The following is a 26,635-nucleotide window of genomic DNA, read 5'->3' on the forward strand; positions in this document are numbered from 1 at the left end:
CAGCAAATAAGGGGAAAAAAAATAGTGACATTTTTTTAAAGACTACAGGGTATCACTGACTCAGATGTGGGTCACATCTTCTCACAGAAAACACTTCTTAAAACTTACGCTTTCCTCAGTTGTCATGAATGTTTCATCTGTATGAATATTTTGCACTTGTGCATAATAGAATCGTATAGAAGAGAATTCCGTGTGTTGTGTTTGCTTTGGGGAGGATCTGCTGCCCTACGGTTCAAAACTGAGGATGTTGACAGGAGGTGAACTGTCTGGACTGGATGGAGTGTGGAGTAGAGTCAGTATCTTCTGTTTGGAAGGAACTGCATAAACTCCAGAGGTGAAGCTCCTGCTGAGCATCATTATCCAAGGAGATGCGATATTTTAGCTCTGCTGGAAAGTCACTGAAGCATCACTGTGAACTCAAGCTGCATGATGTCATGCAGGCTACAAACTGTCAGAAAAGAATAAGCAAAGGATAGCAAGGCTGCTGTGTGTTGGGTTATTTTTAACAAATCCATTCTATTTATGTGAATAGTTTTTAGTTCACTTTGTAATTATGAAAAGTGCCTGTACAAAATGTCCACTGATTATACATTTTGTGTAAACAATTTAGGATATTGTAAATGAAAGTGAAGCAAATGCAGAGAAACAAGCGCTTTTATAAATATAAACAAAAACAGGCAACAGTCGGATAACAAGAAATGTCCATGTGCAACTTTAAAGAATAATGCCAAGTTACTCCCCACTGTAGTTTATCAATTTACACTCTCATCAGGAGCATGTGAGAGCACTTGTGTCCATCCATGGTTATTTCTGCCATTATGTCTCAAGTACCAAGTACAAGGCAGAGCACATAGTTGGATGCTAAGTGATGTTTGATGAATGAATGAATGAGGACCACGATTTGTTTACTGTTGGGACAGTCCAGAACACAGGTCCAGCACCAGCTCCAATGAAAGGCAAGTAGGGACAGAGTTAGCATTATGAAAAGGTCTGCTCAGAAAAGCAAGGTAGAACATACTATCTGGGAAAAATAGTGGCAAGGAAACAATCAAATCCCAGGTGAGAAAAATGTAACAGAAGATGATTAAGGCATGACAGGTACGCAGTCTGCAAATAGGCAACACGCAGAGATCCAGGCAGCAGTCTACCTCAGCAAATTCTTACTAGTGGGAATCTTATCTCTGAAAGCAAGACCCTAGTCTCTAGAAGGCAGTATCAGAAAAACCACTGGCTTTTAGGGGAGAAAGATAGTAGTAGTTATAAAGTATTATAACAATAGGATATTGAGTAGAAACTAGAGAAATTTCAGAGCTAGAAATCAAAGTGGATCAATCAGACCATCCATGCCTTTATGTTCAGCCGTAGACCCACAGTGTTGACAGATGTCAGTGTATTTCTGGCTGTAGTTTATGATCCATTGTGTCAATCCAAAAACAGATTTCTTTTCTATTCATAATTCATTTTACCCTGACCACCTTCTAACTGATAGCTATCATTCATATCTCATTCCTTTCTCCATCTAGTCTTTCCGGCTCTGCAACTCAGTCTTTTTCTCCTGGCTACCATCCTTTAACACCAAACTGCCATTTCCCTATTTTGGCTTAGGCGTCCCAGGTGGCTCAAGTGGTGAAGAATCTGCCTGACAGTGCAGGGGACACAGAAGACTTGCATTTGATCCTTGGGTCAGGGAAGTTCCCCTGGAGAAGGAAATGGCAACCCACACCAGTAATCTTTCCTGGAGAATTCCACGGACAGAAGAGTCTGGTAGGCCATAATGGTCCACAGGATCTCAAAGAATCAGACACAACTGAGCACCCACTCAATTACATTCAATTTTAGCTCAGTCCATTGATGTGATTATTCCAGGTTAATCTGCTAGTATTGACTATCCCCCTCACACACTTTATTGTTTTTTGGTTATTTCTATATCATTTCCTTCTATTACTCTCTTCAGGAAAGATTATTTTCCAATACAATGGAGGGGAAAGGGGAAACCAAAAAATGATCAGATAATGGGAATACAATAATTACTACCTGAGGAAATTCTAAATTTATTTAAAGTTCTGAGTGAGAAAATACCTACAGTAGTGGCTCAACTCTTACTAACTCCAACAGTGCTAGGACTATGTATTCCAAATATAACAGGAAATCAATACACAGTCATGGCAGATTATGATGGTCAGTCAGTCAGTTTAATTCAGTTACTCAGTCGTGTCTGACTCTTTGTGACCCCATGGACTGCAGCATGCCAGGCTTCCCTGTCCATCACCAACTCCCAGAGCTTCCTCAAATACATGTCCATCAAGTCAGTGACGCCACCCAACCATCTCATCCTCTGGGGTCCCCTTCTCCTCCTGCCTTCAATCTTTCCCAGTATCGGAGTCTTTTCCAATGAGACAATTCTTCATATCAGGTGGCCAAAGTATTGGAGCTTCAGCTTCAACATCAGTCCTTCCAATGAACATTCAGGACTGATTTCCTTTAGGATTGACTGATTGGATCTCCTTGCAGTCCAAGGGACTCTCAAGAGTCTTCTCAAACACCACAGTTCAAAAGCATCAATTCTTCCATGGTCAGCTTTCTTTACAGTCCAACTCTCATATTCATACATGACTACTAGAAAAACCATAGCCTTGACTAGACGTAATTTTGTTGGCAAAGTAAGGTCTCTGCTTTTCAATATGCTGTCTAGGTTAGTCATAGCTTTTCTTCCAAGGAGCAAGCATCTTTTAATTTCATGGCTGCTGTCACTGTCTACAGTGATTTTGGAGCCCAAGAAAATAAAGTCTGTCTCTGTTTCCATTGTTTCCCCATACATTTGCCATGAAGTGATGGGACTGGAAGCCATGATCTTCATTTTTTGAATGTTGAGCTTTAAGCCAGCTTCTTCACTCTCCTCTTTCCCTTTCATCAAGAGGCTCTTTAGTTCTTCTTCACTTTCTGCCATAAGGATGCTGTCATCTGCATATCTGAAGTTATTGATATTTCTCCCAGCAATCTTGATTCCAGCTTGTGTTTCATCTAGCCTTGCATTTTGCATGATATATTCTGCATATAAGTTAAATAAGCAGGGTGACAACATACAGCCTTTTAGTACTCCTTTCCCAATTTGGAACCAGTTCATTGTTCCATGTCCAGTTCTAATTGTTGCTTCTTGACCTGCATACAGATTTCTCAGGAGGCAGGTCAGGTGGTCTGATATTCCCATCTCTTTAAGAATTTTCCACAGTTTATTGTGATCCACACAGTCAAAGGCTTCAGCGCAGTCAATAAAGCAGAAGTGGGTATTTTTCTGGAACTCTCTTGTTTTTCCTATGGTCCAAGGAATTTTAGCAATTTGATCTCTGGTTCCTCTGCCTTTTCTAAAACCAGTTTGAACATCTGGAAGTTCTTGGTTCATGTACTGTTGAAGCCTCACTTAGAGAATTTTGAGCATTATTTTGCTAGTGTGTAACAGGAGTGCAGGAGAAGGCAATGGCAACCCACTCCAGTACTCTTTCCTGGAAAATCCCATGGACAGAGGAGCCTGGTAGGCTGCAGTCCATGGGGTCACTAAGAGTTAGACATGACTGAACTGATTTAGGAGCAGCAGCAGCAGCAGCAACATGAGTGCAATTGTTCAGTAGTTTGAGCCTTCTTTGGCATTGCCTTTCTTTAGGATTGGAATGAAAACTGACCTTTTCAGGTCCTGTGGCCACTGCTGAGTTTTCTAAATTTGCTGGCATATTGAGTGCAGCACTTTCACAGATCATCTTTTAGGATTTGAAATAGCTCAACTGGAATTCCATGACCTCCACTAGCTTTGTTCGTAGTGATGCTTTTTAAAGGCTACTTGATTTTGCATTCCAGGATGTCTGGTTCTAGGTGAGTGATCACACCATCACGGTTATCTGGGTCATTAAGATTTTTTTTTGTATAGTTCTGTGTATTCTTGCCACCTCTTCTTAAGGTGGTGAACAATGCAAATGATAACATTCCACCACTATGATGCTGGAACAATGCAAATGATAACATTGTCTCCAGTCTTCCATCTTTGTTCTATGCTTCCTATAATAAGGATACTAACATAATAAGGATACTAACCCTAACATAACATTGTTTTTCTTGTGATCCCCTAGTGTCCCTATATACTGAAGAGGTACGGTTAAATTTTATTCATTAATTGGATCACATTAATTTTTAATTCAGTGGATAAAAAATTCGAAAGATGTACAATGAATAACCATATTTAATAGACACATAAATATCACTTAATGAAGGAAGAAATTTTCCTTATCTCTGAAAGCATTACTGATTTATCTGAGGGTCTTGAACTTTTCAGCTATACTCAGATACAGACTTCGTTGGCCTACTGTAAGACTGGACATTCTGAGTTTTTCATGAGTTTCCCTAAATCAGTAGTGTCTTGAAATATTGACAAATGAAATATTCTCTACCTTCACTCCTTTCCTGGCACTCATAGGGTGTATCTGAAATATTGGACAAGCATTTGTGCCAACAATAAAACATATCTCAAACATTAAGCACATAGAATGCAGAATTAAATTGAGAATTTCTGATCATCCCTATTCTACAAAATCCAAGCTCAGGTCTACTACCATGCAGTAGGCACTGCTTGGGATTCAAGCCTCACAGCTTCACCTTTGTCTGTAGAATCTGTGAGCTGGCCATGTGGTCAATAAATATCTCTTTAACAGGCTACGTTATATTTTTCTTTGTCAGGAGTAGAATATTTCGTAACTGCATAGCCTTGCCTTTGGGTGTGTCGGAAATTACTTGAAGGAAGGAAAAGACGTGTAGGGAGTAGGAAAAAGTGAGAAAAAGAGACAGGATGAGGAGGAGAAAACATTAATCCAATGATATTTTAAAAAGATTCCTTTCTGTTTTTATTTTCTGTACAATCTGTTTTTTAAACTAATTGATATATGTTCTAGTTTTTTTTTAATCTTCTCAAGTTTTTTTCCAATTACCATGTATAATTTTAGAGAGTATGCAAAAAAGAAAAAAGTGGAAAAACTGAATAAGTAAGACAACTTTGAGGTTACCACTTACAACCAGAGCCCAGCTGGGCCCTTAAACACTTGGTGTACAGGCCTGGAACAGCCATCCTCCTTGGCAAACAGTAGTATGCTGACCTTGGAAGCTGTTGCTGCCTGAGGCACAGGCATTATGAGGTAATAACAATTGGCAAAATTAATTGAGAATGATGAGCCAAGTAATAGGTGAGCCAGAAAACCATCCCAGGATAGTTTCAATCTGCTAAAAAAGAAGTAATATGACTGGCAATCATTAATAGTCAATAGCAAGGTATCCTTTGCTCTCAAATCCATCACGGCAAGGAGCCAGACAAATAGTTAATAAGTCTTGTCCAGAGAAAAGAAATAAGCAATTCAAATCTTCCTCAATTGAAAACTCTCTCATTTGTCCTCCACTACTTATTCATTAATTTACATCCTTACCTGGATTTTAAAATAATTTAAGATATCACTTTTATTGCCACTGGAAAAGGACATGCATTAGTAATTTATGCTTTGCCCTCCTGTTTCTGAAAAGCAGAATAGCACTGTTTTATAGTAGGAAATTGCAACACACTCGAGTATTCTTGCCTGGAAAATTCCATGGACAGTGGAGCCTCGAAGATTAGAATCTGTGGGCTCACAAAGAGTTGGATACGATTAAGCACACACACACAGAGCAGTGTTCTTAATGGAATAGTTGCCAAATGGTCCTGACTTTGGCAGGTACATCCACTTGTGTATGAACAAGCTCTCATTATGTGTGACAAATGCAGAATGATACGTAGAAACTAACTCTGGCAAAATCCTAGTGTGTGGTATATGCCCTTACAGGAAACTTGCCTAGCACAGCACATATGCAACTAGAGACCTTGTCTTAAGAAAAGTCCTGTGGGTACATATGTTTTGCTATTTCTCCGGAAAAGTGATTCGAAAATATTCATGTACATCAAACAACAGAGGCCTGTATCCAGAGAGGTGTGTGAGTGTGTTAAGTCATTTCAGTTGTGTCCAATTCTTTTTGACCCTATGGACTGTAGCCCGCCAGGCTCCTCTGTCCATGGGATTCTCCAGGCAAGAATACTGGAGTGGATTGCCATGCCCTTCTCCAGGGGATCTTCCCTACCCAGGGATTGAATCCATGTCTCTTTTGTCTTCTGAATTGGCAGACGTGTTCCTTACCACTTGCGCCATCAGAGAGGTATGTCAAAGTAAGCTGTGCATTAGAAACTTTTGCCAAAAGAATAAATCGCTTTTCTAAGATCAGGCTATGATCTAAATGTTTCCCTCACACATAAAATAAGGATAAATATTAAAAGGTGAAAGGGAATATTTACTTTCTATAATGCCTGCATACTTCCTAGAAGAGAAAGCTGAGACTTTGGGGGATCTTTCTATAACCTTTTTTAATACTGGTTATATAAACACATATGCTTCAACTAAATTATGGCCAATATTCAAGCTCAGAATGAAATAACCAGTAAGATTTGTAGCAAACACGCTCTTTTTTTGCCTTCTAGTCTCAAAATTAATTAAGCTTTCCCTTGACTAGACCTCTCAACTCAATACGTATTTATTGTTTTACTACTGAAAAATGATATACCCAAGACATTATGCTAAAAAGTAACATAGATAATGTAAATATAAAAAATAAACAGATGTCTTTTCTCATAAACTAGCATTTGAAAGTTGAAGTTTCAATAAATATTGCTCACCAGAGTGGCAGACTTTTCTATATTAACATCTCTCATAGGGGAGTGGGAGTGGAGATGAGTGAAAAAGCCTTAGATTTAGCCATTTAAGTACTACAAATAAGGCATGCCATAAGCAATACTTCATTTTCAATGGAGACAATGAAACCTGCTTAATCCAGACTATCACTGGAGAGTTTGTTTTGGTATTTTTTTTAAAGATGCTATTTAAGAATCTGTAACAATCAGAAACAGAAAAATAGAATTGACTGATTCCTCTAGAAAAGTTTGTATCTTGCCAAGGTTGCTTTTCTTAAAAGGAAATATATTTTCCCTACTTCTCTAAATAATATTTTAGGAAAAAGGGTTAGCAAAAAAGTCCCCTAAACCGTGGAGTTCACAGCCAGCCTTAAGTTTTCCATTTCTAGTGTTAAGTTCTTTGCTGGGAGCCAGCACACGAGATCCCACCCATGACAAGTTCGTGAGGAGAAGACCTGACAAGCAAGGCAGATCAGGACCTCAGGGATTTCGAAAAGCTGCCCCAGTGCTCACCTTAAAGATGATCTCTGTCTTTCTGATGCTTGCTATATTAGACTACTCCCTAATTTCTGTGACACAGGTAGAAGGCCTTCCCTGATCTCTCTCCAAACAGAATCAAATTAGAACTTTAATTAATATGTCCCCCGGATGGTGGTATCCTATAAGATTATCCAGGATGAAAGGAGTGTTTCAATCTAGATCCCTTTACTGGCATTCTAGCCTGCTTGACAAATGCTACTACTAATGCACATGACTGCTCACAACACCTTAATCATAAACAGCATAAAGAACCTGATCACATAAAGGCCCTAATAGGCACAGAGCCCTTCGGGAGGTGAGGAAGCCCTATTAGAGAACAAAAAAATTTATTCTAAAAGCGGTTATAGTTAAAGATTTAGAAAAATAAGAGTTTAGAATTGTTAATTTTAACCAGGACTGCTAAACAGGGGCTGCCTCACCGGAGCTGCAGAGTCTTTGTGTGGTAAACGTTTTAGATAAATTTAACTGATAACTTCTGCAAAAGGACTGACCCTTGTGTTCAATAAAGAATACATTACAGAAAACAGCTTTGCATTTCCCTAGGTCATAAAATGTCAATAGGCCCCAAGGCCAGAAGATAATGTACCAGACCCTCATAAACAAAGAAGTATGCAGAAAACACCCTGGTTTCGTGAAGGACAAGCTGATGTCATGTTAAACTATCTTCTCCTTAGAAATGTACTAACTTAGGGTATAAAAGCTACAGTAAAAAATAAAGCATTGCCAGACCTTGCTGCACACCCCCAGTCTGGTCTCTCTCTCTTGTCTCTCTCTGTCTCTCTCTGTCTCTCTCTCTCGCCAACGCTGTTCATCCTTAGGGTACCCCTGGATCCTGCTGAGGCTGGACCCCGGCAGTTCTTCATTCTAAAAGCAAAACATATTGTTGGTTGAATAATACAAGGCTGAGAGGAATTCCTTCCTCAAATTTTTAAAACGCCTCAATTCTAGAATTATTGCCTCTCCAATGACTCCTTTCTTTTCAATGTGATGTGAAAGCAAAAGGCTTTCTTCTCAGAAGCCTCTGTTAATATCCTCATAATCCCAGGGAGAGGTCCCTTTTTATTCAAATCTCAGGTGATGAGGAAGAAGACAGAATACAGGATGATCCAACTCTGCTGCATTTCAAAAGTAGAAAGAGAGGCAAGTCAAGAAGGAAGACAGCATCCTGCCTTCAAGCGCATCTTGCAATGAAGCAGGGGCGTGGCGCCCACAGAAAAGTACCTCACCCACATAAACAAAACTGACTAGTGTTCTCTCAGCAGCCCAGGAGCCTCTGCAGCTAACATCAGCCACGACACCTATGTTTATAGCTATAGCAATTGCACCATGTCAGAAGGGATTATTTCACTGTCATAGTTCATGTAGGGCCAGTCTTGTTATGAAAATATATAAGCTTGCACTTTTTCTCCACCTTGATTGAGGTGTCATATTTATCTTGCATAACTGAAAAATAAGGAACACTCGACAAATTTATATGTTATTCTTGGCAGAGGTCATGCTCATCTTCTCTGTGTAGTTCCAATTTCAGTATATTTGCTGTGGAAACAAGCATGAGGCTTGCTTGGATTTTTATTTATGGCGTCTGTATTTTTTAAATTATTACTTTGATATTACTTAGATCTGAAAATCATCAAATACCAAATTAATACACACATATAGAAAAACAAACACAAATGAGAATATAACAGTGACTATCTTTACATGATGTCTAGATTAATTTTTTAACTGATTTTGATTATAAGTATTATCCGAAATTTCAGTAGTGAACAGACTCCCCTGATGAGTCCTGTGGCTAAATGTGGAGCTCCCAATGCAGGGAACCCAAGTTTGATCGCTGGTCAGGGAACTAGGTCCTGCAAGCTGAAACTAAGATGGGACATAGCCAAATAAATAAATAAAGTTTCTGTAAAAAGCATTTATTTACTGTTTATAGATTAAGAACAAACACAAATTTTCTTTTTTATCCAAAAAATATGATTCTCTCATATCAAGTGATTTCTTTCTATTTTAATGTAGTTTTTCAAATGTTTACAATAAACACATGTCATAGGAAAAAAGTAATAATTATTTTATCTCTAAAGAGACCTCAGTGATGAAATTGTTTATTTAGTCTGAATGCTGGGAGCATATAAAGGTGTAATTTAAACACCAGCACAGTAAAAAGGTTTAAGTATTCTGTTAAAAAGGGTGAATCAACAAAAGTAGAAGTATTATATCACTGGTATAGATGGATATCCTGGGCCTAACTGAGTAAGCTTTGGTTTAGACCTAGGCAAATTCATCCCTTCTAATAAAGTGAGCTGCTAAACCAAGTCCTGTCTTTCATCTGACCAGAAAGATAGATAGCTAGAAAGGATCTGAAATGGAGATAGCAAGCCCAATTTATTCACAGTGTCAGTACTGCTCTATGAACTGTCTGATCGCTTATATAATGCTCATTTGAGTTAGAAATTAAGGTAAAGGGTCCATAAATAACTTAAGGAAATTTGCTAGCCCCACACACCAGAATGTACAAATCATTTCATCTCCTGGACCAAATAGTTTATTCATTAGTGATATCAATATTTCTATTGCCTTTTTCAGTTCTAATAGTCTAATATGTATATTGTTTTGTTATAAATTAATTATTTATTAAGTATATTAATATATTGATTATATATTCATATATATTTATATTTTATATATACAATGTAAATATATTAAATATATTAATTAAAACATTAATATATTCATTATAAATTAATTTATATCTGTGCAGGAAAATCCTGTCCTCTAATTTTACTCTGGGAAATATTTGACCAAACTAAAATCGATAAAGAAAAGAGTTGTTGATGACTAGTTATCATATAAAGACTTGATAAAGCAATTGTGTGTGTATTAGTTGCTCAGTTGTGTCCGACTCTTTGCGACCCTATGAACTTTAGCCCATCAGGCTCCTCTGTCCATGGCATTAGCCAGGCAAGAATACCGGAGTGGGTTGCTGTTCCCTTCTCCAGGGCATCTTCCTGACTCAAGGATCAAACCAAGTTCTCTTGTATTGCCGGCAGATTACCATCTGAGCCACCAGGGAAGCCCTAATAAAGCAGCTAACAAAATGTAATTTTATCTGTGTTTCTTAAAAGGGAAAATTTAATGTCCACCCAAAATACTGCATGATATTCTTTATCAGGGGAAATCCCAAAGTAGTCAGCATACAGCTAAGGCAACCCCCTTACAAATCCCTTAATTTTTGTTCTGAAGTGCCAAGTCAGTACTATCATGTTGAAGAAATCTTCAAACTTTGGTGCCTTCCTGACAACATGCAAACATTTTATGGGAATTCCTTTGTGGTCCAGCAGTTAGGAAAATATGCAAACGTTTTAACAATGTGCACTTTAATAACTGTGGTCACCAGCATGATTTCTCTAGGAGTTTGCCTACTAATCTTACCACTCACTTAAGCAGTTGTGAAACTGGTGATGTATGTAGTTATTTTTTATTTATTTTTTTTTTAATTTTTTTTTTAAAGCCCAAAAGAGTAATTATCATATGAGGGTGGTGGATGCATATAATTTGAGATTTTAGCTCAGAGATCCCTATCTAGAAACTTCCTGACAATGAAATGTTGTCAGAAAGACAAATGGCTGTTACATTTACAGGAGAAACCACAATGCCTGGAGAAGACAGGGTGTAGTCACTCCAAAAAGAAGCAGGTGGCACTTTCATTGCAAAGCCCTGGGGCAAAACTGATGCTTCTCTGTAGCTTTCTTCCCTTTGCTTGTAGCCTTCTGAATGCTGGGCAGACTCACTCACAAAAATGTCTGAAATTTGGAAAACTCCTGGGGATAAAATTAAGAAATTAACAGTTTCTCATTTTCAAAAAGCAAAAACTCTTTTTTTATAGACAAGAGGCAGTCATTTTTCAGTAGATAAACGAATCCTTTCATTCTTTTTATTTTTTTATTGAAGGATAATTGCTTTACAGAATTTTGTTGTTTTAGGTCAAACTTCAAGATGAATCGGCCATAGGTATACATATATCCCCTCTCTTTTGAACCTCTCTCCCATCTCCTTCTCCATCCCACCCCTCTAGATTGATATTGAGCCCCGTCTGAGTTTCCTGAGCCATACAGCAAATTCCTGTTGGTGATCTATTTTACATATGGTAATGTAAGTTTTCATGTTACTCTTTCCATACATCTCACCCTCTCCTCCCTTCTCCCCATGTCCATAAGTCTGTTCTTTATGTCTGTTTCTCCATTGCTGCCCTGTAAATAAATTCTTCAGTACCATTTTTCTAGATTCTGTATATATGCATTAGAATATGATATTTCTCTTTCTCTTTCTGACTCACTTCACTCTATATAATAGGTTCTAGGTTCATCAGCCTCATCAGAATGGATTCAAATGCATTCCTTTTTATGGCTGAGTAATATTCCATTGTGTATATGTACCACAATTTCTTTATCCATTCATCTGTTAATGGACATCTAGGTTGCTTCCATGTTCTAGGTATTGTGAATAGTGTTGCAGTGAACAGTGGTATACATGTGCCTTTTTCAGTTTTTGTTTCCTCAGAGTGTATGCCTAGTAGTGAGATTGCTGGGTTATACAGTGGTTTTATTCCTAGTTTTTTAAGGAAACTCCATACCATCTTCCATAGTGGCTGTTTCAATTTACATTCCCAACAGTGCAAGAGCATTCCCTTTTCTCCACTCCCTCTCCAGCATTTATTGTTTGTAGACTTTTTGATGATGGCCTTTCTGACAAGTGTAAGGTGATATCTCATTGTAGTTTTGATTTGCATTTCTGTAATAATGAGCAATGTCGAGCATTTTTCATGTGTTTGTTAGCCTTCTGTATGTCTTTTTTGGAGAAATGTCTGTTTAAGTCATTTGTCCAGTTTTTGATTGGGTTGTTTGTTTTTCTGGCATTGGGTTGTATGAGTTGCTTGCATATTTTGGACATTAATCCTTTGTCAGTTTCTTCATTTGCTATTACTTTCTCGCATTCTGAGGGTTGTCTTTTCACCTTGCTTATAATTTCCTTTGCTATGCAAAATCTTTTAAGTTTAATCAGGTCCCACTTGTTTACTTTTGTTTTTATTTCCATTATTCTAAGAGGTGGGTTATAGAGGATCTTGCTTTGATTTATGTCATCGAGTGCTCTTCCTATGTTTTCCTCTAAGAGTTTTATAGTTTCTGGTCTTACATTTAGGTCTTTAATCCATTTTGAGTTTATCTTTGTATGGTGTTAGGAATTGTTCTAATTTCATTCTTTTACATGTAGCTGTCCAGTTTTCCCAGCACCATTTATTGAAGAGGCTGTCTTTGCCCCATTCTATATTCTTGCCTCCTTTATCAAAAATAAGGTACCCATAGGTGCATGGGTTTTTTTTCTGGGCTTTCTATCTTGTTTCATTGGTCTATATTTCTGTTTTTGTGCCAGTACCATACTGTCTTGATGACTGTAGCTTTGTAGTATAATCTGAAGTTGGGAAGGTTGATTCCTCCAGCTCCATTCTTCTTTCTCAAGACTGCTTTTGCTATTCGGGGTCTTTTGTGTTTCCATATGAATTGTGAAATTTTTTGTTCTAGTTCTGTGAAAAATGCCATTGGTAATTTGATAGGGATCACATTGAATCTGTAGATTGCATTTGGTAGTATAGTCATTTTCACAATATTGATTCTTCCTACCCAGGAACATGGAATATCTCTCTATCTGTTTATGTAGTCTTTGATTTCTTTCATTGGCATCTTATCATTTTCTGTGTACAGTTCTTTTGTCTCCTTAGGTAAGTTTATTCCTAGATATTTAATTCTTTTTGTTGCAATGGTGAATGGGATTGATTCCTTAATTTCTGATTTTTCATTGTTAGTATACAGAAATGCAAGTGATTTCTGTGTATTGATTTTGTATCCTGCAACTTTGCTAAATTCACTGATTAGCTCTAGTTATTTTCTGATACTGTCTTTAGGGTTTTCTATGTACAGTATCATGTCATCTGCAAACAGTGACAGCTTTATTTCTTCTTTTCTGATCTGAATTTCTTTTATTTATTTTTCTCCTATGGTTGCTGTAGCTAGGACTTTCAGAATTATGCTGAATAATACTGGTGAAAGTGGCCACCCTTGTCTTGTTCCTGATATTAGGGGGCATGCTTTCAGTTCTTCACTTTTGAGAATAATGTTTGCTGTAGACTTCTCAAATATGGCCTTTATTATGTTGAGGTAATTTCCTTCCATGTCCATTTTTTTGAAGAGTTTTAATCATAAATGGGTGCTGAATTTTGTTAAAGGCTTTTCCTGCATCTATTGAAATAATCATATGATTTTTATCTTTCAATTTGTTAATATAGTGTATCACATTGATAGATTTGCATATACTGAAGAATCCTTGCATTTCTGAAATAAAACCAACTTGATCATGGTATATGAGCTTTTTGATGTGTTGCTGACTACTGTTTGCTAAAATCCTGTTGAGGATTTTTGCATCTATGTTCATCAGTGATTTTGGCATGTAGCTATCTTTTTTGTGTTGTCTGTGCCTGGATTTTGGTATCAGGATGGTGGTGGCCTTGTAGAATGAGTTTGGAAGTGTTCCTCCCTCTGTAATTTTTTGGAAGTTTTAAAAAGATAGGCATTAGCTCTTCTCTAAATGTTTGATAAAATTCTCCTGTGAAGCCATCTGGTCCTGAGTTTTTATTTTTTGGGAGTTTTTTTTTAATCACAGCTTCAATTTCTGGGCTTGTAATTGGGTTGTTCATAATTTCTATTTCTTCATGGTTCAGTCCTGGAAGATTGAACTTTTCTAAGAATTTGTTCATTTCTTCCAAGTTATTAATTTTATTGCCATATAGTTGTTCTTAATAGCTTCTCTTTTTTCAATTATTTTTATTAGTTGGAGCCTAATTACTTCACAACATTGCAGTGGGTTTTGTCATACATTGACATGAATCAGCCATGGAGTTACATGTATTCCCCATCCCAATCCCCCCTCCCACCTTCCCCCCGACCCGATTCCCCTGGGTCCTCCCAGTGCACCTGGCCCGAGCACCTGTCTCATGCATCCCACCTGGGCCAGTGATCTGTTTCACCATAGATAATTTACATGCTGTTCTCTCAAAACATCCCACCCTCACCTTCTCCCACAGAGTCCAAAAGTCTGTTCTGTACATCTGTCTCTCTTTCTGTTTTGCATATAGGGTTATCATTACCATCTTTCAAAATTCCATATATACATGTTAGTATGCTGCAATGATCTTTATCTTTCTGGCTTACTTCACTCTGTGTAATGGGCTCCAGTTTCATCCATCTCATTAGAACTGATTCAAATGAATTCTTTTTAACGGCTGAGTAATATTCCATGGTGTATATGTAACACAGCTTCCTTATCCATTCGTCTGCTGATGGGCATCTAGGTTGCTTCCATGTCCTGGCTATTATAAACAGTGCTGCAATGAACATTGGGGTGCACATGTCTCTTTCAGATCTGGTTTCCTCAGTGTGTATGCCCAGAGTGGTATTGCTGGGTCATATGGCAGTTCTATTTCCAGTTTTTTAAGAAATCTCCACACTGTTTTCCATAGTGGCTGTACTAGTTTGCATTCCCACCAACAGTGTAAGAGGGTCCCTTTTCTCCACACCCTCTCCAGCATTTATTGCTTGTAGACTTTTGGATAGCAGCCATCCTGACTGGTGTGTAATGGTACCTCATTGTGGTTTTGATTTGCATTTCTCTGATAATGAGTGATGTTGAGCATCTTTTCATGTGTTTGTTAGCCATCTGTATGTCTTCTTTGGAGAAATGTCTGTTTAGTTCTTTGGCCCATTTTTTGATTGGGTCATTTATTTTTCTGGAATTGAGCTGCAGGAGTTGCTTGTATATTTTTGAGATTAATCCTTTGTCTGTTTCTTCATTTGCTATTATTTTCTCCCAATCTGAGGGCTGTCTTTTCACCTTACTTATAGTTTCCTTTGTTGTGCAAAAGCTTTTAAGTTTCATTAGGTCCCATTTGTTTAGTTTTGCTTTTATTTCCAATATTCTGGGAGGTGGGTCATAGAGGATTCTGCTGTGATTTATGTCGGAGAGTGTTTTGCCTATGTTCTCCTCTAGGAGTTTTATAGTTTCTGGTCTGACATTTAGATCTTTAATCCATTTTGAGTTTATTTTTGTGTATGGTGTTAGAAAGTGTTCTAGTTTCATTCTTTTACAAGTGGTTGACCAGTTTTCCCAGCACCACTTGTTAAAGAGGTTGTCTTTTTTCCATTGTATATCCTTGCCTCCTTTGTCAAAGATAAGGTGTCCATAGGTTCGTGGATTTATCTCTGGGCTTTCTATTCTGTTCCATTGGTCTATATTTCTGTCTTTGTGCCAGTACCACACTGTCTTGATGACTGTGGCTTTGTAGTAGAGTCTGAAGTCAGGCAGGTTGATTCCTCCAGTTCCATTCTTCTTTCTCAAGATTACTTTGGCTATTCGAGGTTTTTTGTATTTCCATACAAATTGTGAAATTATTTGTTCTAGTTCTGTGAAAAATACCGTTGGTAGCTTGATAGGGATTGCATTGAATCTATAGATTGCTTTGGGTAGAATAGCCATTTTGACAATATTGATTCTTCCAATCCATGAACACGGTATGTTTCTCCATTTGTTTTTGTCTTCTTTGATTTCTTTCATCAGTGTTTTATAGTTTTCTATGTATAGGTCTTTTTTTTTTTAGGTAGATGTACTCCTAAGTATTTTATTCTTTTTGTTGAAATGGTGAATGGTATTGTTTCCTTAATTTCTCTTTCTGTTTTTTCATTGTTAGTGTATAGGAATGCAAGGGATTTCTGTGTGTTAATTTTATATCCTGCAACTTTACTATATTCATTGATTAGCTCTAGTAATTTTCTGGAAGAGTCTTTAGGGTTTTCTATGTGGAGGATCATGTCATCTGCAAACAGCGAGAGTTTCACATCTTCTTTTCCTATCTGGATTCCTTTTACTTCTTTTTCTGCTCTGATTGCTGTGGCCAAAACTTCCAACACTATGTTGAATAGTAGTGGTCTTGTTCCTGATTTCTGGGGAAATGCTTTCAATTTTTCACCATTGAGGGTAATGCTTGCTGTGGGTTTGTCATATATGGCTTTTATTATGTTGAGGTATGTTCCTTCTATTCCTGCTTTCTGGAGAGTTTTACATCATAAATGCGTGTTATTTGTCAAAGGTCTTTCTCTGCATCTATTGATAGATCTTATGGTTTTTTATCTTTCAATTTGTTAATGTGGATGTTTACATTGATTGATTTCAGATATTAAAGAATCCTTGCATTCCTGGGATAAAGCCCACTTGGTCATGGTGTATGATTTTTTTAATATGTTGTTGGATTCTGTTTGCTAGAATTTTGTTAAGGATTTTTTGCATCTATGTTCATCAGTGATATTGGCCTGTAGTTTTCTTTTTTTGTGGCATCTTTGTCTGGTTTTGGAATTAGGGTGATGGTGGCCTCATAGAATGAGTTTGGAAGTTTACCTTCTTCTGCAATTTTCTGGAAGAGTTTGAGTAAGATAGGTGTTAGCTCTTCTTCTAAATTTTTGGTAGAATTCAGCTGTGAAGCCATCAGGTCCTGGGCTTTTGTTTGCTGGAAGATTTCTGATTACGGTTTGATTTCCTTGCTTGTGATGGCTGCTGTTAAGATCTTCTATTTCTTCCTGGTTCAGTTTTGGAAAGTTCACCTTTTCTAAGAATTTGTCCATTTCATCCAAGTTGTCCATTTTATTGGCATAGAGCTGCTGGTAGTAGTTCTCTTATGATCCTTTGGTATTTCAGTGTTGTCTGTTGTGATCTCTCCATTTTCATTTCTAATTTTGTTAATTTGGTTCTTCTCCCTTTGTTTCTTAATGAGTCTTGCTAATGGTTTGTCAATTTTGTTTATTTTTTCAAAAAACCAGCTTTTAGCTTTGTTGATTTTTGCTATGGTCTCTTTAGTTTTTTTGCATTTATTTCTGCCCTAATTTTTAAGATTTCTTTCCTTCTACTAACCCTGGGGTGCTTCATTTCTTCCTTCTCTAATTGCTTTAGGTGTAGAGTTAGGTTATTTATTTGGCTCTTTTATTGTTTCTTGATGTAAGCCTGTAATGCTATGAACCTTCCCCTTAGCACTGCTTTTACAGTGTCCCATAGGTTTTGGGTTGTTGTGTTTTCATTTTCATTCATTTCCATGCATATTTTAATTTCTTTTTTGATTTCTTCTATGACTTGTTGGTTATTCAGAAGAGTGTTATTTAGCCTCCAGGTGTTTGAATTTTTAACAATTTTTTTCCTGTAGTTGAGATCTAATCTTACTGCACTGTGATCAGAAAAGATGACTGGAATGATTTCAGTTGTTTTGAATTTTCCAAGACCAGATTTATGGCCCAGGATGTGATCTATTCTGGAGAAGGTTCCGTGTGCACTTGAGAAAAAGGTGAAGTTGATTGTTTTGGGGTGAAATGTCCTATAGATATCAATTAGGTCTAGCTGGTCCATTGTGTCATTTAAAGTTTGTGTTTCCTTGTTAATTTTCTGTTTAGTTGATCTATCCATAGTTGTGAGTGGGGTATTAAAGTCTCCCACTACTTATTGTGTTACTATTAATTTTCTCTTTCATTCTCATTAGCGTTTGCCGTACATATTGTGGTGCTCCTAAGTTGGGTGCATATATATTTATAATTGTTATATCTTCTTCTTGGATTGATCCTTTGATCATTATGTAGTGTCCTTCTTTGTCTCTTTTCACATCCTTTATTGAAAGTCTATTTTTCTGAATGAGTATTGCGACTCCTGCTTTTTTTTGTTCTACGTTCGTGTTGAATATTTTTTTTCCAGCCCTTCACTTTTAGTCTGTATGTGTCTCTTGTTTGAGGTGGTTCTTTGTAGACAGCATTATAGGGTCTTGTTTTGTATCCCATTCAGCCAATCTTTGTCTTTTGGTTGGGCATTTCAACCATTTACATTTAAGGTAATTATTGATAGTATGGTCCCGTTGCCATTTACTTTGTTGTTTTGTTCACGTTTATACAACCTTTCTGCAGTTTCCTGTCTAGAGAAGATCCTTTAGCATTTGTTGAAGAGCTGGTTTGGTGGTGCTGAATTCTCTCAGCTTTTGCTTGTCTGTAAAGCTTTTGAATTCTCCTTCATATCTGAATGAGATCCTTGCTGGGTACAGTAATCTAGGTTGAAGGTATTCTCTTCATTACCTTAAGTATGTCCTGCCATTCCCTTCTGGCCTGGAGGGTTTCTATATGATAGATCAGCTGTTATCCTTATGGGAATCCCTTTGTGTGTTATTTGTTGTTTCTCCCTTGCTGCTTTTAATATTTGTTCTTTGTGGTTTGATCTTGTTAATTTGATTAATATGTGTCTTTGGGGTGTTTCGCCTTGGGTTATCCTGTTTGGGACTCTCTGGGTTTCTTGGACTTGAGTGGCTATTTCCTTCCCCATTTTAGGGAAGTTTTCAGCTATTATCTCCTCGAGTATTTTCTCATGGCCTTTCTTTTTGTTTTCTTCTTCTGGGACTCCTATGATTCGAATGTTGGGGCATTTCACTTTCTCCCAGAGGTCCCTGAGGTTGCCCTCATTTCTTTTGAATCTTTTTTCTTTTTTCCTCTCTGCTTCATTTATTTCCATCATTTTATCTTCTACCTCACTTATCCTATCTTCTGTCTCCATTATTCTACTCTTGGTTCCCTCCAGAGTGTTTTTGATCTCATATTGCATTATTCACTTTTAATTGACTCTTTTTTATTTCTTCTAGGTCTTTATTAAACATTTCTTGCATCTTCTCAATCTTTGTCTCCAGGCTATTTATCTGTAACTCCATTTTGTTTTCAAGATTTTGGATCATTTTTATTATCATTATTCTAAATTCTTTTTCAGGTAGATTCCCTATCTCTTCCTCTTTTGTTTGACTTGGTGGGCATTTTTCATGTTCCTTTACCTGTAGGGTATTTCTCTGCCTTTTCATCTTGTTTAGATTGCTGTGTCTGGAGTGGGATTTCTGTATTCTGGAGGTCTGTGATTCCTTTTTATTGTGGAGGTTTTACCCAGTGGGTGGGGTTGGCCATTTGGCTTGTCAAGGTTTCCTGGTTAGGGAGGCTTGCGTCGGTGTTCTGGTGCGTGGAACTTGATTTCTTCTCTCTGGAGTGCAATGGAGTGCCCAGTGATGAGTTTTGAGATGTGTCTATGTGTTAGGTGTGACCTTGGGCAGCCTGTATGTTGGCGTTCAGGGCTATGTTCCTGTGTTGCTGGAGAATTTGCGTGGTATGTCTTGCTCTGGAACTTATTGGCTCTTGGGTGGTGGTTGGTTTCAGTGTAGGTATGGAGGCTTTTGGGCGGTCTCTTATTACTTAAAGTTCCATGTAGTCAGGAGTTTTCTGGTGTTCTCGGGTTTGAGGCTTAAGTCTCCTGCCTCTGGGTTTCAGTTTTATTCTTCCAGTAGTCTCAAGACTTCTCCTACTATACAGCACTGCTAAGAAAACTTCTAGGTTAACGGCAAAAGATTCTCCCCCATGAGGGACGCCCAGAGAGGTTCACAGAGTTACATGAAGAAGAGGAGAGGGAGGAGGGAGATAGAGTTGAGCAGGAGGAGAAAAAGGGGTACTCAAGAGGAGAGAGATAGATCTATGCAGTTGTCTGTTCCTAGAGTGTTCTCTGTAGCCTAGACACCCACAAAGATTCACAGAATTGGATCAGGAAGAGAAGGGGAAAGGAGGAAATAGAGGTGGTCTGAGGTAGAAAAAGGAGAGTCAAGATTGGGAGAGAATAATCAACACACTCCTGAATAAAAATGGGCACTGAATACTGGATTCTTAAATGTCCACAATTTATATCATATACTGAAAAACAAAGATTAAAAATCTAGAGTAGAGGTTCGACTCTTAAAAATACTATATTAAAAGCAAAAACCAAAACACACACACAAAAATTTTAGAAATATATATGAAGTTCGGTTTAAAAATAGGGCTTCTCTCTCTCTTTTTTTTTTTTTTTTGGTAAGGTTATAGTGTAATGAAAATGAAAATTAAGGAGTAGTAGAGGAGTAATAGAGGACTTTAAAAGGAAATAAGAGAAAAGGAAAAATAGAAAATAGAAGAGAAAAAGGAAAAAAAGAAAGAAAGAAAAAAAAAAAACAACACAAGTAAAAAAAAAAAATTATTTTTCCTAATTAAGAAAATCGTAAAAAATCTATGAAAATGAAAGTTAAGGAGTAATGGGGGAGTAATAGGGAATTTTAAAAGAAAATAAAAGAGAAAAAATAAAAAAGAAAAAAAATTTTTTTTTTTTTTTTTTACTCAAAACAACAAAAACAACAAAAGTAAAAATATATCTAGGAATTTCTCTGGAGCTGTTGCGGTCAGTGTGGGTTCGGTTCAGTTTCAGATAGCTCCTCGTTCCAGCTTACACTTCTCGATATCTACAGGCCCCTTCCGGTGTAGTCAGTGGTACCTACAGGGATTTTAATCTGTTGCACTGGTCCCTTCTGAAGCGGTTCCCTTTGTTTATTTGGCTTCTGTTTGCCGGTCTCTTCCGCGCCTAATTTCCACCCTGACACAGGCGGGTGGGGGTGGTCTCTTATTCAGGTTGCTAGTTCCTTCGCGCTGCGGGGAGGGGCTGGCGCTGCTTTCCCATCTAAGCTGCTCAGGCTCCCGGCTGCTCTATATGGAGCGTGCCCTGCACTGCGCGCGGTTCCAGCCCTCGGGTGTTCCACAAAAGCACGGAACACAAAGCTGCGCCTGCATTTTGTGCCTACGCCACCCGAGTGGCTCAGGCAGCCAGGCGCTTGACGGGGGGCTCTCTCCCCGGGTGCGGCGCGTCTTCTGCCCTGCGCGGTCCCAGCCTCAGTCCCCGCCTGCGCCGGTCGGGTGCCTGCACCCTGTGTCATGCCGCGACCCTCCCGGCGGATGTCGACCATCCAGAATCTCAGGAAGTCTTTGATTAGAAAGTGGAGGCCTGTTTGCAGTGTGGTAGGGGATGCGGTCCTTGGGGCCAAGCCTGCCCCTTCCCCTCCCCCCTGCCTCCTGCCTCTGGCGGGGCTGGGCCGGTCCTCAGCCTGTGAGCTCTTCTCTGGACTTTCTCGGTCCCTTTGTTCTGCGAACAGCCGGCAGTGTGTTCGGGCCGGTTAATTTTCTCTCTCTCTTTTTTACTGTCCCACAGTTTAAGTTGGTAATTCACAAAAGCTCCCTCCAATTGTCCTCAGGGCACTCAGGCCCGGTCCTTACCTTAAGCAATGCCGCCTGCTCTTCTCCATTCTGCCCCCACTTGCTGGTGGCGGATGCGGGCATCTGGGGTACTTTTCCACTGGAAGTTGCTTTTAGGCACGTAATCTGTGAGTTTTATTTATTGTTCCCCTCCCAGTCAGGTTGCCCGCCGAGGTTCAAAAACTTCCCCTAGACCCGCCAGTGCGAGGGTTTCCCGGTGCTTGAACACTTCCTCTATTAAGAGTCCCTTCCTGGGACGGATCTCCATCCTTAGTTCCCCTGTCTCCCTTTTTATCTTTTATATTTTGTCCTACCTGCTTTTGAAGACAATGGGTTGCTTTTCTGGGTGCCTGATGACCTCAGCTAGCGATCAGAAGTTGTTTTGTGAGGATTGCTCTGCGTTCAGTTATTCTTTTGATGAATTTGTAGGAGAGAAAGTGGTCTCCCCATCCTATTCCTCCGCCATCTTCTAGCTTCTTATAATACTTTGTATTTATGCATTGTCTGTTGCAAACTCTCCTTTTTCATTTCTAATTTTGTTGATTTGAGTCTTCTTTTTTTCTTGAAGAGTCTGGCTAAAGGTTTGTCAATTTTGTTTATCTTCTCAAAGAACAAGCTTTTAGTTTTATTAATCTTTACTATTGTTTCTTTCATTTCTTTTTCAATTATTTCTGCTCAGATTTTTATGATTTCTTTCCTTCTACTAATTTTGGGGGTTTTTTGTTCTTTGTCCAGTTGCTTTAGGTATAAAGTTAGGTTGTCTATTTGTTGTGTTTTTTGTTTCTTGAGGTACTATTTTATTGCTATAAGCTTCCCTCTTAGAACTGCTTTTGCTGAATCTCATAGGCTTTGAGTTGTGTTTTCACTGTCATTTGTTTCTATAATTTTTTTGATTTCCCTTTTGATCTCTTCTGTAACCTGTTGGTTATTTAGAAACGTGTTGTTTAATCTTCATGTGTTTGTGTTTCTTACAGTTTTTTTCTTGCAATTGATATCTAGTCTCATAGTGTGGTGAGAGAAGATGCTTGATATGATTTCAATTTTCTTAAATTTACTGAGGTTTGATTTGTGACTCAAGGTGTGGTCTACTGCTGCTAAGTCATTTCAGTCATGTCTGACTCTGTGAGACCCCAGAAATGGCAGCCCACCAGGCTCCACTGTCCCTGGGATTCTCCAGGCAAGGACACTGGAGTGGGTTGCCATTTCCTTCTCCAATGCGTGAAAGTGAAGCCACTCAGCCATGCCCGACTCTTATCAACCCCATGGACTGCAGCCTACCAGGCTCTGCCATCCATGGGGTTTTTCAGGCAAGAGTACTGGAGGGGGCCGCCATTGCCTTCTCCAGATGTGGTCTAACCTGGAGAATATTCCACGTGCACTTGAGAGGAAGGTGTATTCTTCTGCATTTGGATGAAATGTCCTGAAGATATCAATGAGATCCATCTCATCTAATGTATCATTTAAGACTTGTGTTTCCTTATTAGTTTTCTCTTTTGATGATCTGTCCATTGGTGTGAGTAGGGTGTTAAAGTCTCCTACTATTATTGCGTTACTGTCAATTTCTCCTTTTATGTCTGTTAGTGTTTGTCTTGTGTATTGAGTTGCTCCTATGTTGTGTGCATAGGTATTTACAATTGTTATGTCTTCCTCTTGAACCAATCCCTTGGTCATTATAGTGTCCTTCCTTGTCTCTTGTAATCTTCTTTATTTTAAAATCTATTTTGTCTGATATGAGGATCACTACTCCAGCTTTCTTTTGCTTCCCATTTGCATGGAACATATTTTTCCATCCTCTCACTCTCAGTCTGTATGTATCTTTAGGTCTGAAGTGCGTTTCTTGTCAACAGTATATATATGGGTCTTGTTTTTGTATCCATTCAACCAGTCTGTGTCTTTTGGTTGGAGCATTTAACCCATTTACATTTAAAGTAACTATTGATATACATGTTCCTATTGCCATTTTCTTAATTGTTTGGGGTTAATTTTGTAAATCTTTTTTCTCCTCTTGTATTTCTTGATTATGTAAGTCCCTTTAACTTTTGTTGTAAAGCTGGTTTGTTGGTGCTGAATTCTCTTAACTTTTGCTTGTCTGAAGATCTTTTTATTTCTCCATCACTTTTGAATGAGATCCTCGCTGGGTACAGTAATCTTGGTTGTAGATTTTTCCCTTTCAGTACTTTAAATATATCCTGCCATTCCCTTCTGCAGAGTTTCTGCTGAAAGATCAGCTGTTAAGCATATGGGGTTTCCCTTGTATATTACTTGCTGCTTCTCCTCTGCTGCTTTTAGTATTTTCTTTGTGTTTAGTCTTTGCTAGTTTGATTAGTATGTGTCTTGGCATATTTCTCCTTGGGTTTATCCTGTATGGGACTCTTTATCCTCTTGGACTTGATTGACTACTTCCTTTTCCATGTTGGGGAAATTTTCAACTATAATCTCTTCAAAAATTTTCTCATGCCCTTTCTTTTTCTCTTCTTCTTCTGGGACCCCTCTAATCTGAATGTTGGTGTGTTTGATATTGTCCCCAAGGTCTCTGAAGCTATCTTCAGTTATTTTCATTCTTTTTACTTATTCTGCTTTTCAGAAGTTATTTCTACCATTTTGTCTTCCAGCTTACTGATTTGTTATTTTGCTTCAGATATTCTGTAATTGACTCCTTCTAGATTGTTTTTAATTTCAGTAATTGTATTGTTTGTCTCTGTATGTTTATTCTTTAATTCTTCTAGGACTTTGCTAATTGATTCTTTCATTTTCTCCATTTTGTTTTCAAGGTTTTTGAACGTCTTTACTATCATTATTCTGAATTCTTTTTCAGGTAGTTTGCCTATTTCCTCTTCATTTATTTGGACTTCTGTGTTTCTAGTTTGTTCTTTCATTTGTGTAGTTTTTATGCCTTTTCATTTTTTTTTTTTTTTTAAACTTATTGTGTTTGAGATCTCCTTTTCCCAGGCTTCAAGGAAAGTTGAATTCTTTCTTTGGAGAAGGTTGAATTCTTTCTTCCTTTTGGTTTCTGCCCTCCTGGGTTGGTCCAGGGGTTTGTGTAAGCTTTGTATAGTGTGAGATTTGTGCTGAGTTTTTGTTTGTTTGTTTTTCCTCTGATGGGCAAGATTGAGTGAGGTGTTAATCTTGTCTGCTGATGATTGGGTTTGAATTTTTGTTTTGTTTGTTGTTTAGATGAGACATCCTGCACAGGGTGCTACTGATGGTTGAGTGATGCTGGGTCTTGTATTCAAGTGGTTTCATTTGTGTGAATTCTCACTATTTGATACTCCCTAGGGTTAGTTCTTTGGTAGTCTAGGGTCTTGGAATCAATGCTCCCACTCCAAAGGCTCAGGGCTTGATCTCTGCTCAGGACTGAAGATTCCACAAGTGGTTTGTTATGGTAGTAAGTGAGATTGAAACAAATATCCAAAAATGAGAAAACAAAGATGAACCCCAGACAAATGGAAGTTACAAAATCAGGCAAATAATAATTAAAATAATGGAATATAAACATATACAGATACACTCATGTGCAAAGTCAAAATAGTCCAACAAAAATAAAGTACAGCAAATTGACCCAGAGAACAAAGGAAATAAAAAATTATATTTACCAGTTAAAAACAAAACTAACTAAAGCACAAACTGAAAAACAAAACTAAAGCAAAGTGCCAAGTGGGGAATGCAGCAATGAAAACAAAAATAACAAATACGTTGAGAGGAAAGGAAAGAAAGAAAAGAAAGAAGGAATAGATATGCAACATTAAACAGAGGTGGATGAAGAAGATTTATATACATTAAAGATTAACTGCAAGGGGAAAAGAACAGTAGGAAAGCCAAACAAAGGAATAAATGTAGAAAAATGCAATAAGTTTTTAAAAATTAAAATTATAGAAAAGAAAAAGAATGAAAGAAAAAAGAAAAAAGGAAGAAAAAGAAAAAGGAAAACTCCTCAGAACTGCAAAAGCCCAATGTAGAGGCAGAGGTTTATAACAACAATAAAAACTGTGGCTGATTATACACATACACACATACACCCATAAGCGAAATCAAGATAGCTCAACAAAAATAAAGTACAATATATTGACCCGGTGAACAAAGGAAATCAAAATTTATATCTACCAGAACAAAACTAACTAAAGCACAAACTGGAAAACAAAACTAAAGCAAGGTACCAAGTGGGGAATAAAACAATGAAAATAAAACTAACAAATATGTTGAGAGGAAAGAAAAGAAAGAAAGACTAGATATGCAACATTAAATAGAGGTAGATAAAGAAGATTTATATACATTAAAAATTAACTGCAAGGGGACAAGAACAGTAGGAAAAGCAAACAAAGGAATAAATGTAGGGAAAATAATAATAGGTTTAAAAAATTTAAAAAGAGAAAAGAGAGTGAGAGAGGAAAAAAAGGAAAATTCCACAGAGCTGCAAAAGCCCAACGTAGAGGCAGAGGTTTATAACAACAATAAAAAATGTGACTGAGGAATAAAACAGCTCAAAAGCTTAATTGAACTTCATACTGCCAATAAAATCAACAACTACAACAGCGGGGGGGGGGGGGGGGGGGAGAAAAAAAGTCCGAAAGAATCTACAGAACAAGTCAAAACATAAGAATAAGAAATGTTTTTCTTGAATCATTGCTGTCAGTTCTTTTCCTAGTTGGGAGTCACAGTCCACCTCACCTCCCTAAAATGCCCTCTAACACTGTGCTGATATCTGGACTGCTGTGGGGGAAGCTCAGATTCTAATCTGGTCCTACTCCTGTGTGTCCTTGCCTTCAACATCTACAGCCATCAGAACTAGCACATTTTTTCTTATGGGAGTTCTCTATGACCTTTTATATATTCCATAGACACAGTCTGCCTAGTTGATCCTGTGGATTTAATCTGCAGCTTGTACAGCTGGTGGGAAGGTTTTGGGTCTTCTTCCTTAGCCACACTGCCCCTGGGTTTCAACTGTGGTTTTATTTCCACCTCTACATGTGGGTTGCACACTGGCCCAGAGAGAGTTGAGCGTGAAGGTGGCAGAGCTGCTTGGTTTGCAGGGACCCTGGCAGCACCAAGCGTGCAGGGACACGGACTGCCTCCGTGGCTGCAGTCATAGCCCTATCAGAGTCTTTTTTCGAGCCTCGTGTAGCTGGCGATCAGAAGGCCTCTTTGGCCAGTC

General features: G+C 38.1%; 1 protein-coding gene, 1 long non-coding RNA gene and 1 other non-coding gene across 3 annotated transcripts in view; 1 reads left to right on the plus strand and 2 right to left on the minus strand.

Annotated features, from left to right (window-relative positions):
* LOC122428473 (transmembrane protease serine 11E-like) overlaps nucleotides 1-26,635 on the minus strand; it is a 117,258-nt gene that overhangs the window by 71,528 nt on the left and 19,095 nt on the right. The window lies entirely within an intron of this gene.
* On the plus strand, nucleotides 6,061-25,348 carry LOC122428474. Its single transcript, XR_006265722.1, has 3 exons — nucleotides 6,061-6,216; nucleotides 21,495-21,499; nucleotides 25,338-25,348. It is a non-coding gene; the product is annotated as an uncharacterized LOC122428474 (long non-coding RNA).
* LOC122428548 lies at nucleotides 8,732-8,833 on the minus strand. The gene has a single exon (XR_006265765.1). It is a non-coding gene; the product is annotated as a U6 spliceosomal RNA (small nuclear RNA).

This window comes from Cervus canadensis, chromosome 26 (assembly GCF_019320065.1).
Source record: "Cervus canadensis isolate Bull #8, Minnesota chromosome 26, ASM1932006v1, whole genome shotgun sequence".
NCBI classification, from domain to species: Eukaryota; Metazoa; Chordata; class Mammalia; order Artiodactyla; family Cervidae; genus Cervus; species Cervus canadensis.